This window comes from Erpetoichthys calabaricus, chromosome 13 (assembly GCF_900747795.2).
Source record: "Erpetoichthys calabaricus chromosome 13, fErpCal1.3, whole genome shotgun sequence".
Classification (NCBI taxonomy): Eukaryota; Metazoa; Chordata; class Cladistia; order Polypteriformes; family Polypteridae; genus Erpetoichthys; species Erpetoichthys calabaricus.
Window position 1 is genome coordinate 17,256,415 of NC_041406.2, and position 15,777 is coordinate 17,272,191.

The 15,777-nt window shown below is 31.6% G+C and overlaps 1 long non-coding RNA gene across 1 annotated transcript; it reads left to right on the plus strand.

Annotated features, from left to right (window-relative positions):
- Nucleotides 1–2,642: 2,642 nt before the first annotated feature.
- On the plus strand, nucleotides 2,643–15,200 carry LOC127530049 (uncharacterized). The gene is made up of 2 exons (XR_007936583.1): nucleotides 2,643–3,925; nucleotides 14,974–15,200. It is a non-coding gene; the product is annotated as an uncharacterized LOC127530049 (long non-coding RNA).
- Nucleotides 15,201–15,777: the final 577 nt, after the last annotated feature.

Sequence of the window (15,777 nt, forward strand, 5' to 3'; positions counted from 1 at the left end):
ACTTTAAAGATGTTTCCAGTAAGGATCACAAATTCAATAAAAATCAAAAACTGTAATCTCTCATTCAGTATATAATTATTTAGACACTTTGTATGTGCCAATGCAAACTGTGCATCGAGTTAGCTTTAATAACCATTGAGATGTCTCTAGAAGGGAGCGTGGGGTATTATATATATATATATTTTTTTTAGTTGTATTTATTGAGCTTATGTATAAAGCCTAATTTCTCCATGGGTACAAATAAAGTGCTATCTATCTATCTATCTATCTATCTATCTATCTATCTATCTATCTATCTATCTATCTATCTATCTATCTATCTATCTATCTATCTATCTATCTATCTATCTATCTATCTATCTATCTATCTATCTATCTACTTTTTGCCTGCTGCCATTGGGAGCTGTTCTTGAAAGAAAGAAATCTAAAAAGAAAGAAAGCTTCTGACTTGGCTAAAGATAAAAAGGGCAATCATAATATGGTGAGTTATTACTTGTTAAATATACTTTATTTAAAGTCTAGGCATTTCAAATAAATTACAGGTAAGATATATCACAAAACTACATGAACAAACACAAAACTGCCCATAATCACTGATGTGTGTGTTTTCATTTTTAATGTTTTCAAATGTTCACACTGGATTCTTTATTTCTCATGGATGCACGTATGCATATGACATTCCAACATTAGCACATGTCTGAACACAGTTTTCTCTATTATGGTAACGCTGTTTTCACTCCCTGTCATTTTTTTTAAGAACATGAGAATAATTTCGTTAATAACAGGCCAGTCAGCCCCAACAGCTCGTCAGTCTCTATTCTTTTACCTTTTGCAAAATATCATTAACATAATTTTTATTTGGTTTATTCTCTCCTGGTGCTGTTGAGTGTTTCACATTCACACTCCCACCTCTTGTTTATGTATACTTTATGTATACGAGTGTGTATAGACAATGCCTGTGTAGGTGGGTGGTAGGCCTTTGTTTTGATGAAAATGTCTGCAACAAAAGAGAAACTCCTAAAAAGCAATGTGACGGGAATGTTTCCATTTAGTGAAACTGTTTATTTAAACATCTAAATGTGCGTTTTTTGTTTGTGTATATATATGTATATATATTTATTTATTTATTTATTTTTTTTTCATAGTTTTGTGTTACCTATTGTGGAGTTTACTTGCAACCAAAAGTAAAATATGAGTCAGTGGGTGTTCCTCACCCAAGCCGCCATTCAAAAGACTCCATTCAAAATGCAGCATATAAAGCTTTTGTTTCACCTTAATCATTTTTAATATATGATTAACTGAGACACTCTGGCGTGACTAAAGACAAGTAAATTGGGGCTGCTTGTTGGAAGAAAGGCTTCATTTTTTAAGTGCAATACTACAGTTTGACTTTATTTGCCTGATTTTTTTTCAGTCAGTCCAATGTAAAGTTTGGTTTCATTTAAGGCTGAGCTGAAAACACTGGTGACATATTGTAGGGCCAGCTGTACTGGATTCAAAAACATTTTGAGGAATGTGACTGACAAAGATTAGGTGACTGTCACAAGAGACAACCAAGTCAAAGAAAAACTACGTGCCACAGCGAAGGCTGTAATCTCACCAAGAGAGTTGGTGAGAAAATAACTTATCATCACAAACAACATGTCACTCCCAGGTGGCGGGGAAACACGTTTTAATACAAAATTCTGAAGTGCACAAGTCAAGAGTTTCATACTTAAAAAGGGGGCCCTTTTACTTTTCATATAATTTAGGAGATTGGTAAAATTGCTTTGATCATGTAGGTGGCATATTTTTGGTAGTTGTATGATATGGTACAGTATGTTGCAAGTTTAAGGATTTGATGTATTTTTGTGTGTAATACACTATAACACTATATGTATATACTGTATATTATACCCAGAAATTATATTTTTTTTGGTATATATACACTACAGGAAATATATATACTGTATACTGCAGATACACTGCACTTGTATGAAAAGCATTTTTTGTATACATATAATATGCAGCACACAAGCTGAGAATAAGTCAAACTGGAAGAGCTGCATACTTTTTCTATCATATAATAATATAATTTAGAAGACTGGTAAAATTGCTTTGACCATGTAGGTGGCATATTTTTGGTTGTTGTATGACATGATATGTTGCAAGTTTAAGGATTCAATGTATATGCAGGAAATATAAATATACTGTATACTGTATTCTGCATATATATACATTATATACACTGTACTTGTATGAAAAGCTTTGTATATACATGTAGTATGCAACACACAAACCGAGAATATGTCAAGATGTATGAGTTTCATACTTACTTTTTATATAATAGTATAATTTAGGATATTGGTAAAATTGCTTTGACCATTATTGTGGCATATTTTTGGTTGTTGTATAACATGATATGTTGCAAGTTTAAGGATTCAATGTATTTTTGTGTGTAATACACTATGTATACACTATGCAATATATATGTTAAACCCAGAAATTATATTTTAATTGGTATGTATATGATATATTAATATGTGGATATACAGGAAATATATATTCTGTATACTCCATATATACATTATATACACTGTACTTGTATGAAAAGCTTTTGTATATACATGTAATATGCAGCACACAAACTGAGAGAGCAGCATTTCATTAGATGCAAATCTGTCTTTTCCCAAGATATACAAACATACACATATATGTGTAAAAATATATATACAGTGTATTTATTATTCTAGTCAGTACAGAGCTTCAAAAAGATACTATATATGTATACAATATCTGATTATTATATTAAGGACTGTGAAAATTATTTATTTATTTTTTGTTTGAAGGCCTAAATTCTAGCCAGATGTGAAAGGTACTATATGATGCACAGATTATTATCTAGTATGTCAGTATTAACAAAAAAAAGTGTGCTTCAGCTCGGCTCACCTCCTTTGTGAAATAAGAATTTGTGTTTTGCTGAATGCTCATTTTAAAGGATTTCCGAATGGGGACCATCCCTTCTAAAAAGGCTTACAGTATCTATCAATTTGCAAAGCCGACTTAAAAGCAACAACAAGCCACATAAAATGTTTTGCTCGTGCTTCACAATGCGGCTCCAGTTCACCCTTCATGTGATGTGATTTTTATTCTCTGTGTGGATCTTTTCCCTCTCTCAGTCTCTTTCTCTCACACACACAGTTTATCAAATGAAATGAACTAAAAGAGTAAGCCAATTCCAGCAGTGACAGAAAACTGCCCACTCTTCCCCATAAAATTAGAAAAGCCGTTCGTGTTTTTATCTTTCAGATTTCCTGGGTTTTATAGCTAAATACTAAAGCACTGGAGGCTGGTCATGCTTTAAGCTACTAGAAAAAAGTTAAGCTTCAACGTTGGCTAGCCGAGATATCGGCTATAAGCTGACAAGTAATTAAACCAGCATATCTGTAACAACTGTCATCTCTTATTTCTGTGCAGCTTGGACATAAACCAAAGTCAAGGAAGCCAAAAAAAAGAAGAAAAAAAAAAAAGAAAGAAAGAAAGAAAGAAAAAGACTTCACATTACTGGGTAACTGCTGAGCATCTCCCGCAGAACAGTTTAGCAGACTTGGGCATTTAGAGGATTGTGCTGGAGATCAAAAGGGTCGGAGATCCCTTTACCAATTAACAGCAGGGAGAAGAACATCAAATAAGGTGTAAATTTCAGCTCTGCAGTTTTGAGTAAGTCAAGCATGAAATGCATTCTAATACTCTTGAGTAGCTGCAGCTTTGAGCCATCAGTGATGTCACTGGTGCATTAAAGGGAGCTTAATCGCACTTGGAGTGGCATGGAGCAGTCCTACCCGGTTAGGTGCTAAAGCCGGTGTCATGACTGTCTGATAACATGGGAACAACGGTCCTCAATGCAACTGACAAAGAACAGAAAAAGAAAACCAACTGCCAAAATGTAGGTAACAAAAATATAACAAGTGCCAATGTGTTTATATTGGCAAAACCCACCATTGTGCATGAGTACAGTAAGCAGTTACTCGAATTTAGGAGAACAGCTGCAATAAGGGAAACAAGGAAACGCAACAAGGTAGGCATTAAAAAGAAAAGAAAAAAGAACAAACCTTACCATTGGATTTCATTTCTAAAAGCAGTTTCCTTAGGATGTATGTGGGTGATTCTAAAATAAAAAAGATTATTACTATAACAAAGTATACTGGAGGAATCAGTACAAGGAAAACAAATACTGCTTTATTTACAGCCTTATATTGTGCAAGCTGGAATATTTAAAATAAAAACATCAATCAACTCCAGGTAGTTTTAACTGCTTATAATATACAACTCAAAAAGGATTAAATACAAACTCTCAAAGTACATAACATGTCGGCATACCTTTCAGGGAAGGAGACAAATTTTAATGTTAAGATGTATGAGACTGCAAAAATAATAATGATAAAGAACAAGATACACAAATTCTGCATATGTACACACACACACAAACACAGTCCCATACATGTGCATATATAATATAATATAATATAATATAATATAATATAATATAATATAAATTCCTTTCATTGATTTTTTAACACACTTATTCAAGTAAGGGGTCACAATAAAATACTAATGTAATATAATATGTATATAATAATGTGATATAATATGTTATATTATTGTATTATGTTATGTAATAGAATAGAATTCATTTCATTAATTGACTGAACCCACATATTCCAGTACAGAGCTATAATATAATATAATATAATATAATATAATATAATATAATATAATATAATATAATATAATATAATATAATATAATATAAAAATTCCTTTAATTGATTTTTGAACACATTTATTCCAGTACAGGGTCACAATAAAATACTAATGTAATATAATATGTATATAATAATATGATGTAATATGTTATATTATTATATTATGTTATATAATAGAATAGAATTCCTTTCATTAATTGACTGACACCACATATTCCAGTACAGGGTTACAACATAATATAATATAATATAATATAATATAATATAATATAATATAATATAATATAATATAATATAATATAAATTCCTTTGATTAATTTTTGAAAACACTTATTCCAGTACAGGGTCACAATAAAATACTAATGTAACATAATATGTATATAAAAATGTGATATAATATATTGTAGTATTATATTATGTTATATAATAGAATAGAATAAAATTCCTTTCATTAATTGACTGAACCCATATATTCCAGTACAGGGTCACAACATAATATAATATAATATCCTATTATGCTGTATTAAAATAAATGGGTATGATAATGATAATATTCTATAATTGTTTTTACATTAATTGACTGTACTCATTTATTCTAAACCAGCACCACCTAAACAGCTATTATATTATTTTATGTTGTCCTGTTCAGAGAAATGATTGAAAGAATTCATATTATATTATATTATATTATATTATATTATATTATATTATATTATATTATATTATATTATATTATATTATATGCAGCATGTCCTATCATGTGAAACAGTGGTACAAATACAGAGTTTTTGGACATTTACTTGTATATCCATTTGTGCTGCAGATGATAACATTCAAAGAATCTTGACAATTTCAAGTAGATAAATAGAACAACAGGACAACTATACCCATTTTTAATTAAGGTACACTCTGTTTCAGTAGATATTTCAGATTTAAGTATTAGATTATATGAGAATGATAAACACATTCATTATAACAATGGAAATGATGATTGTAATAGCGTGATGTAATTAACTTTAAATTTGGTATTGTGATATTTAAAGAAGACTCTTAGTCTTATATGATTTAAAGTGCACTAACCTCCAAATCAGAGTTTTACCAATGTATTTTTGCAATTACTTTTACTGTGGTTTTGATTTTTGTGCTATTGTGTATCACCATCCAGTACTACAGTAGACCATAATTAAATACTAATCTTTAGGTCAACTTTTCATGCAATTCTTTCAAAGGTGGAAATTCTCTGAATGACCACTCACTCAATAGTATGGAATCCACAGAAGCTATGCAACAACAATGAAATACGAGGAGTGACCATTGCAGATACAATGTCTTTTTCTCCAGAACAAGTCAATGCAGATGTAAGTAAATGACAGTTAATTACAAATTACATTCTGGCCAGGGCTGTCGGGACCCCCTGGCATGAATAATAATCAGACCCTCAGGCGCTCACCTGCCTGCAAACGAACATACGGAGGCTCAGGCTGGAGTTTCAAAACAAGCTGCTGTACACAAAAGCTTATTGGATTACAGAGATTTAGGAGAAAGAGAGAGAGAGTGAGTGAGTGAGTGAGCGAGCGAGCAAGCAAGAGACAGAAAACACACAGAGCCCTGTCAGCAACTCCACTAGAAGGTGCAAGAGGCATCCTGAAAGTTGCACAGAGAGAGGAGAATGTATTTTCTTTTTGATTTTTCTGCTCTATGGAAGTGTATGGTAGTGTATGATATTTTTCCAATTTTAAAGATTTTAAAGATAAAATAAAAGAAAGAATAAAATCTGTTCAGTTTGAGTATGTTGTTTCTACACTGGGATTAATACTAGCTTAAAGGTAAGCAAATCAGAACAAAGAGGACTAGTTAACTGTTACAAAAATGCAATTATGATGCATCATTGCATTGCAAATATTATAGCACAGTATGTTTACATAATATAAATAATCTCAGTATGCAGCTTTAAAATTTGCAACATGACAGACTTTGTTTTTTTGAATATGGGAATGCATTAATTGTGCATTTTTTTAAATGCTTTTGTCTTTTTAATGGAATTTAAGGCAACCATTTTAATACAACAGTTGTAATGGTAATCATAGACTTCATGCATATTAGAAAAAGCAAAATTTAGTGATGTGTCCTTTAAGAACATGTACATGATTATTACAAGAAATATACAGCTGAAAATAAATGTAAAATTTTAAGCCCACATATGTCTGACTGAAAAGTGCACATCAAAATACACCACTGAAACCGTTCAGTACATTTATTATCCACTCGGTGCCATCAGTAACTACAACAATCTTTTGTAATTCAATTCAGTCATTCTCACTTCTTTAGTTGTGCTAAGGGCTTACAGTTAAAGACAAAGAGCCCAATGCTGGTCCTTAGAGCTCATTATGCATGTTTTAAAACCATTAGCAATTCAAGGCCGCACAAAATGGGAAAAATAAGACACTGGTAGCTCCAAAACTAGCACCAGAAACCCACATTTAATATTCCCTTAGGTCACCAGCAAGAAAAACAGAAAGTACAAAGTAGGTGTGTTCTCCTCCAGTAATTCCCAGCTTAAAATAATTATGTATTAGCATGTGGGACTGATTCCTAATTGGAATATAAATGGCAATCACATTTGGAAATTAAATAATATAATCATTAATTATAATATTGAAAGTTATTTAATTTAATCAGTCTTTATGGTACACAACACTCATTTACCAGAATATACGACCACATTAAGAAAATTAAATCTATAAAAAAAATATAAATGAAAGAAAAAAAAAGAACAAAGAAAAATTAAATAAAAGAACATTTGAAGTTGTATCACTATTAATGCAGCAAAGAGTTATGTGGAAGGATAAAATGTCTATAAAAATAATTTCTAACACAAATTTTTACAACTGTAGATATTTAATATGCATATATATTCACACTCATAAACACACACACACGATTACATATATACATAGTATATACATATAGATACATACATTACATTGTTAAATTTGATATTAATTAAACGTTATCTTTCTCATCTCCCAGTATATATATATATATGTGTGTGCATGTATATATATATATATATATATATATATATATATATATATATATATATATATATATATAGTTAATACACAATATATATATATATATATATATATATATATATATATATATATATATATAGAGTTAATACACACAGTATAGTATATATACATACATAGATTAAATTGTATTATCTGTGTATTTGTGTATTTAATTTTTAGTAATTCAATTATTTACTTTATATTAATTAAATGCTACTTTTCTCCTTTCCCTATCTCACTATGTATGTATATATATATATATATATATATATATATATATATATATATATATATATATAAACATATAAACATACATATGACTGTATATTTATCTATTTATTTAATTACAATTCAGTTATTTAATTTGATATTAATTAAATGCTATCTTCACTCTTACTCTCTCAATATATGTGTGTGTGTGTATATATATATATATATATATATATATATATTTATATACAGTAAATATACAGTATAATATATATACATACATTAAATTGAATTATTATATTTATTTATTACTAATTCAATTTAATTTGATAAAATTAAATACTATCTTCACTCTCCCTCTCACTTTCTCAATATGCTGTATATATATATATATATATATATATATATATATATATATATATATATATATATACAGTAAAAATACACAGTATAGAATATATAGATACATACATGAAATAATTGTATTTAATTATTAATAATTGAATTATTCAATTTGATATTAAGTAAATGCTGTCTTTTTCTCACTATCTATCTATCTATCTATCTATCTATCTATCTATCTATCTATCTATCTATCTATCTATCTATCTATCTATCTATTATATAGTGCCTTTTCTATCTATCTATCTATCTATCTATCTATCTATCTATCTATCTATCTATCTATCTATCTATCTATCTATCTATCTATCTATCTATCTATCTATCTATCTATCTATCTATCTATCTATCTGTGTATATATATGTGCTACATACTCTACCTTTTGAACCTCAAAAATAACTGCTTACCTTTGAGTATGTTATGGCTTATATCTCAGACAGCTTGATATGAATTTAATTTATTGAGATATATTTATATTTATGTTCATATGGAAGAAGACATACAGGTTATGATTATTACAATAGCTTTATTAATTCTATAACTAAAAGAAGAAGACAAAATAATATTATATATATATATATATATATATATATATATATATATATATATATATATATATATATATATATATATATATATATATATATATATATATATACACATATTTCTTGGGGGGCAGGAATTAAAGAAATAAACTAACTATAATATTTGTAGTGTGTGTGTCTTTAAAACAGGGAAAAATGGTAGAAAGAAGGATTCCCTCTTATTTACTTTCCTGATTACAATCTGACAGGGTGGCAGAGTCTACCCCAGTAATAGGAGGCATAAAGCAGGGACCTTTCCTGTATGGGATGCCAGTCCATTCCAAGGAACACCCACGTAAAACCAGATGCATGGATTCTGGGCCAGTGTAGAATTCTTAGTTACCCTAACCTGATTGTTCTTTGGATGTGGGAGGAAACCAAAATCTGGAGGGAAAAGCCTGAATAGACAAAGGGACCATATGAAAACTCCTCTAGACTGTGAGTGAATGTTCGTCTGGAATATAATTGAAGATATGTATTTTTTCTTTAACTTAAAGATGACTAAACTAACTACTTCCCCAATGACAGTAAGTACTTTGATAATAAATATTCATCACTCTGAAATCCTGATTTACAATACAGAACATACTGTATATCACAAACATGTCCATTTTATATGAAATTGTTTATTATGTCAACAATAATACGAAAGAAATGAACAGCAGAAAGAAGACCACATAGGCCTTTTTATGCTATTTCTGTTTTATGATATTAAAATATTTTAATACAGTAATTACCAACAAAAGTAATTATACAGTATAATATGTTTGCATGAAAGAAAAACAAGCACTCATCTAGTACAAATATTTTCAAGTAAAGAAGAAATGTACGCAAGGTATTTTTCAAAATAGGATTCATATTTATTGACTACAAAATTCACTAAAATGCATATGCCACCATTTCTCCCTCCAAAGTAACTGATTATCCTTGAGTATCTTATAGTTTACAGCTAAGACAGCATGACTTAATATGAATTTGATTTACTGATATTTACATCAAGACATATACATGGTCTCTACTTTTTAAGTGGAAAAGAAAAATAGCTGCGCTCATAGCACTCATGGGGAGTAAAAGAGCAGGCCCACCTTATCAGCAGCAGACTGATTTTGACTGCACTGACAGTGACATGAGTAATCCATCATGTCATCAACCCTGTGACTGATGTACCAGCATCTCATCTCTGTATGTGTGCAGGCAGGGCTATGTAGAAAGTCAGAAGGCAAGTAACACTTAACCCCTGCACGCCTTCCTTTCCTGCTGGGTTTGAAACAACCTCTGTCATGTATAAGAGGCCTTCCTAGTGACAGTAAATCTATATAAACTCATGCAATCTACAATCATGACAACTCCACACCATGTAGCCTTATAACACTCTAATCATGACAGGCATGAAAGAAGGGGTTCTGTAATACTTGCTGCATTATATACTAGTTAAAAGGTCGAGTAAACCTGTGTCGGAAAACAAGAACAGTGTCAGATAAATGCAACTTACTTGTGTTTCAAGACAGTACAGAGTGCGTAGGAAAGTAAAAAAAAAAAAAAAAAAAGATGAAGAAAAGGAAGAACAGTATATGTGTTCTAATAATGCTCATATATATTTTTATATATAAATGTACTCTCTCTAATAATGCTCATATATATTTTATATATAAATGCACTCTCTCCAATAATGCTCATATATACTTATATATAAATGTACTCTCTGTCTCTCTCTCTCTCTCTTTCTCTCTCTCTCTCTCTCTCTCTCTCTCTCTCTCTATATATATATATATATATATATATATATAAGAAATTAGCACTTTCTATCTTCCATTTAGATTAATGCTGATAACTTTGGCACTATTTTCAATATTTTTGGAATAGCAGACACGTGTAATTGAATACCATAGCGCTTATTTAAAACTGTGGTGCACAATGTCAGATATATGGAACTTATAGGTGTTTAAAGAAAGAAGAGAGTGCTAAGGACAGTAAAATAAAGAAGAAAAAGAAAAGGGATACATAAATACATATATACATATATATATATATATATATATATATATATATATATAATATATAGTCGCACTTGTGTGCATAGTGATCACCCAAAAAGCTCAGGTAAGGCCATTAATCCCACTCCATGGCAGGAGGCAGCTCTGTTGTTAACAATATTTTCGGCTTTCTCAACAGCACACTGCAATCCTTGGGAGGTGAAGCCTAGCCCTGGCTCCAATGGATGACCTAAACCCCTTCCCTTCTGGGCCTGAACTTATATAAACAGTCAGCCTAATGGATGAGGGGTTTTATTTTTCTGTCAAGATAATAGAGAAGATAGAGCTCTCTGATGCAAACTAGGAAAGTAGATCAACAGTTGTGTATGTTATTTAATGCATTTTATTTTGGCCAAACTTCTATTAAATGGGGTTAAGAAAAAGACAGAAATAAATCCTGGATAACTGAAATTGAAAAAAGAAAAAAAAATGTGTCTAACAAGCATTGCAGAAATGTCTTTTCAGATGCGAGTTGGGATGTGACTGCCTAAGATGGCGGTTCTTTCAGTTATGATTGTTTCCAGCAGGAAGAATAGGGTACAGGGGGATGGACACTGGAAGTGATGTCAGCAGTGGAAAAGCAATTAATCTTTCGGAGGGAGGAACAGAAAAAGCATTATTACAGAGCATCACCCTCAAGCCGAGGATAATTGTCATCACCAGGGAACTTAAACTGTCCCCTATGTGCACGGGACTATGTCACTATACATATATATATATATATATATATATATATATATATATATGTGTGTGTGTGTGTGAAGGAGCGTGTGTATAGCAGGAAAGTTCGTGATATCAATGACCTAAAAGACTGAATACAGACTGTGGTATCATCTATTCCCTGTGAAATGTGTTTCTGAGCTTTAAATGGTACTGTCACTCGTTGTTTTTTGTGTGTTAAACATGATGTCGAACAAGTCAAGACATTCCCTTAAATCATATGAAGTATATTTTGTGAATAAATTGTTTCGACCATTCAAATGCTCACATAACTTTGACTCATTTGGACTCATTTGGGCTCATCAGGCATACACACTCTACTGCTCCCATGCAACATTCCATGATCTGCTTCTCGCAACTGAAGAGAGCACCATGGCAGATGTTTGCCAAATGGCAAACCAACCACAAGCATTACCTGGTAGGTAACCACCCACACAATTCAGGTCAGGACTCAGACTACGAATACAATGAATATATATATACATATATATATATATATATATATATATATATATATATATATATATATATATATATATATATATACTGTATATATATATATATATATATATATATATATATATATAGTATATATATAAGGGGCATTCAAAAGGTTTCCACACTTTTTTTAACTCTATTTTTTAAGACTTTCAAAAACAAATTAAATAACTTTTCTGCATAGTCACCTTCCTTTCTCAGCATCATGCCAGCTTTTTAATGCCCAATTACTACTCCTCCAGCCTTCAACTTTTCCAACAAATGAATGAATGACCCTTGTATAGATAGATAGATAGATAGATAGATAGATAGATAGATAGATAGATAGATAGATAGATAGATAGATAGATAGATAGATAGATAGATAGATAGATATGTAAGGCACTATATAAGATAGATAGATAGATAGATAGATAGATAGATAGATAGATAGATAGATAGATAGATAGATAGATAGATAGATAGATAGATAGATAGATAGATAGATAGATAGATAGATAGAAATGCGTGTGTGTGTGTGTGTATATATATTATTTTTAGTAAGAAATACTGAATAATTTTTAGTAAGAAATGAGCCCATTTTTATCTTCCATGTAAAATGATGTATAAAAATTTGGCATCATTTTCAACTTCTGCTGGTATAACATAAATTTAGTACCATAGCACTTGTTTAAACCTTTGGCATACAGACATATTATTATTGTTGCCATTATTATATGTCTTGCTATCCTAGGCCAGTTTGCAAATTTTGCACCCAAACTACAAAGTTTTCTTAGCAATGTGTGAATTTATATATCAACAAAAATGTTGGTATTCTATGTTTAAGGTTGGTTTACTTAAGTGAGGGATGGGGATCCCCACTAAATCAGTTGAATTTTTGAGCACCACGACACACTAACATCAGATCAAGTTGCAGGGGTGGGGGTCCCCCTTGGGGTTTCAAGGCCAAGATACTCTAACATTAGATTGAAGAGCACAGGGGACCAAATGTTTGCAGATCGTGGTCTGTAATGGTTAGAAAAATTGCCCCCCCCCCCCCCCCCCTTGTCACCCTAGTTCATGTGCATGTGCTGTTAATTAATATTAATTGTAAAGATGAATTAAACAACAAGAAATTATATTAAGGAGTCACAATAGGAAAATCCCATTCATTAGCCAGAACACTAAAAAGATGGCAGATGTTTTTTAGAAAATATGTTTGTTATATCTCATAGTACTCAGAGTCTCTTCTTCTCTGTGACTGATTTCAAATGACACCCATTTCCTTTCTCTGTGGACTTTTGAGGTGGGTGGTGTGGCAGGGAATGTACGTGAGGAGGAGTCACTGCCGTTCTACCAAGTCATGGTCTTCATAATTATGAGTGAAAAGGAAGACATAGTCAGAGTGTCACTCTCAAATTCTTCCTCAGTTGAATGGCAAAGCAATTAATTAATTAACATCATTATAGTGGCAACATTTACTGAGAGTACTAATGCACAGTAAAATACAACATATCTAACTAATAAAGACTCTGTAGTCTAGTGGTTATGACTTACTTAGTCTTTATCCTTCATATGGTTCATACTGTATCTTCCTTTACCAGCCTTCAGCAAAGCTTTTCATCTATTAGTGATGGTTCTTTCCCTTTATGACAGTCAAGAATTTCCCCTACTCTATCCTTATTGTGTTCATTTTAGGACATCCACCTCCCTCTGACAAAATGTCATCCATTTTCTGGCAAAACTCCATCCTTCCTCTCACCTCTGCCAAAACAGCATCCTTCTTCCCACAAAACATCTCTGCTTGGAAATAAGAGATAAAATAAAGTTTGACAGATGTGATTCTCCTTTCCAATGATTGGCTGCTAGTAAATAATTTGGTGGCATCACAGCCATCATTGTTCACATGATTGACGGCTGCCACGCCCCTTTCTTAACCGTCCAGCTTGTATTTTTCTCATTTTTGTGTCTGAAGTGCAACGGAGGAGATTTTGGTGAAAGTCAGAGGCGATGGAGTTTGGTCGGATGGCGGAGTATGGAGAGTGTTTCATCGAAGGCCGGATGCCACTTTGAAAGAGGTAAGAAGGGAGGATGGAATTTTGCTGCAGGAAGATAAGAAGGTCAGAGAATGGATGCCATTTTGGCAGAAGTAGGATGGAGGAATGGAGTTTTCTCAGGAGAAGAATAGCACTTTATTGGAGGGAGGTGGATGTCCTAAAATGGACACTGTACATGCCTGTTTAGTTCTACATTCTGTGTGCCACCCATTTCCATACAATAGACAGACAGGAAATCCCCAAATTACTAAATTAAAAATTTTTGGTTAAAAAATAAATACAAACACAGCATGATGAATTGCTGTTACTTTCAAAACACATGAGAAGAAATTATAATAATATGCATTTACTAGGATTCTTGCTCCTCTGGGTGAAATTATTATCACAAATCAACCCGGCACAATCTTCCTTTGGTTATGTACATTCCTTTTAAGTAATAAAGATTAACTTTGGCACCATGTGGCTTTTTACAGTATCAAATTTCACTGTCCTACCACTAGGCAGAGCTGCCTGTCCTTAGAGAAAATCACACATCGTACTTTAGAAACACACTCGGTTTTGTCAAAGAAGCACACTCAGGACTGACTGGGTTAGATATATAAGAACTTTAGTTTTGAAGATTGATATTTTAAGGGAAAAGAGTTCTAAAGTCTGCTCTTTATTTATTGTAGGAAAAGAGTTTACGCAGCCAAGATGCTGATATTGCAAAATAGCAAATAAAAGAAGGCTAAACAGCAGAATCCCCATTGTGAAGACAAAATGGCCAGCGAGAAGTAACCCAGCTAGAAGCTGACATTAATTCATGTATGCAGTCACTGAATAAAAAAGATACAGTGACATTTATAAACTTGAAAAATCAGACTTTAAATTTTGCAGAAGATAATTTAAATCTGAAATGTTGTAATTACATTGCCACACATGTTAAAACTGGTAAATTAGTTAATTCATTTAAACAAGCAGCTTAAGATAATAGAGGAATAGCCATCCATCCATCCATTTTCCAACCCGCTGAATCCGAACACAGGGTCACGGGGGTCTGCTGGAGCCAATCCCAGCCAACACAGGGCACAAGGCAGGAACCAATCCCGGGCAGGGTGCCAACCCACCGCAGAATAGAGGAATATTTTGGACAAAATTAAGCTATGCAAATAAAGAACTGTGAAATGTGACAATAAGTAATAATAGCAACATGAAATGTATGTATATATAATTCAATGTTTCACAAAATATTTTATTATTATTATTAAATATTATTAAAAATATTTGTGTTGCTTATTTCTATATATGTCTTTAATTAACTCTTTATTTATTTATTTATTTATTTATTTATTTCAGTGACACACATGCAACATGAAATAAGCCCTGAAATGCAAACTGTCACTTTTACTCGTCAAAGTTCAGAGGTGGGTTCTATAGCTATGCTGTTTTTTGATTGGTGAATCAAGAAGTGAAAAAAGCAAAAAAAACATATTAGA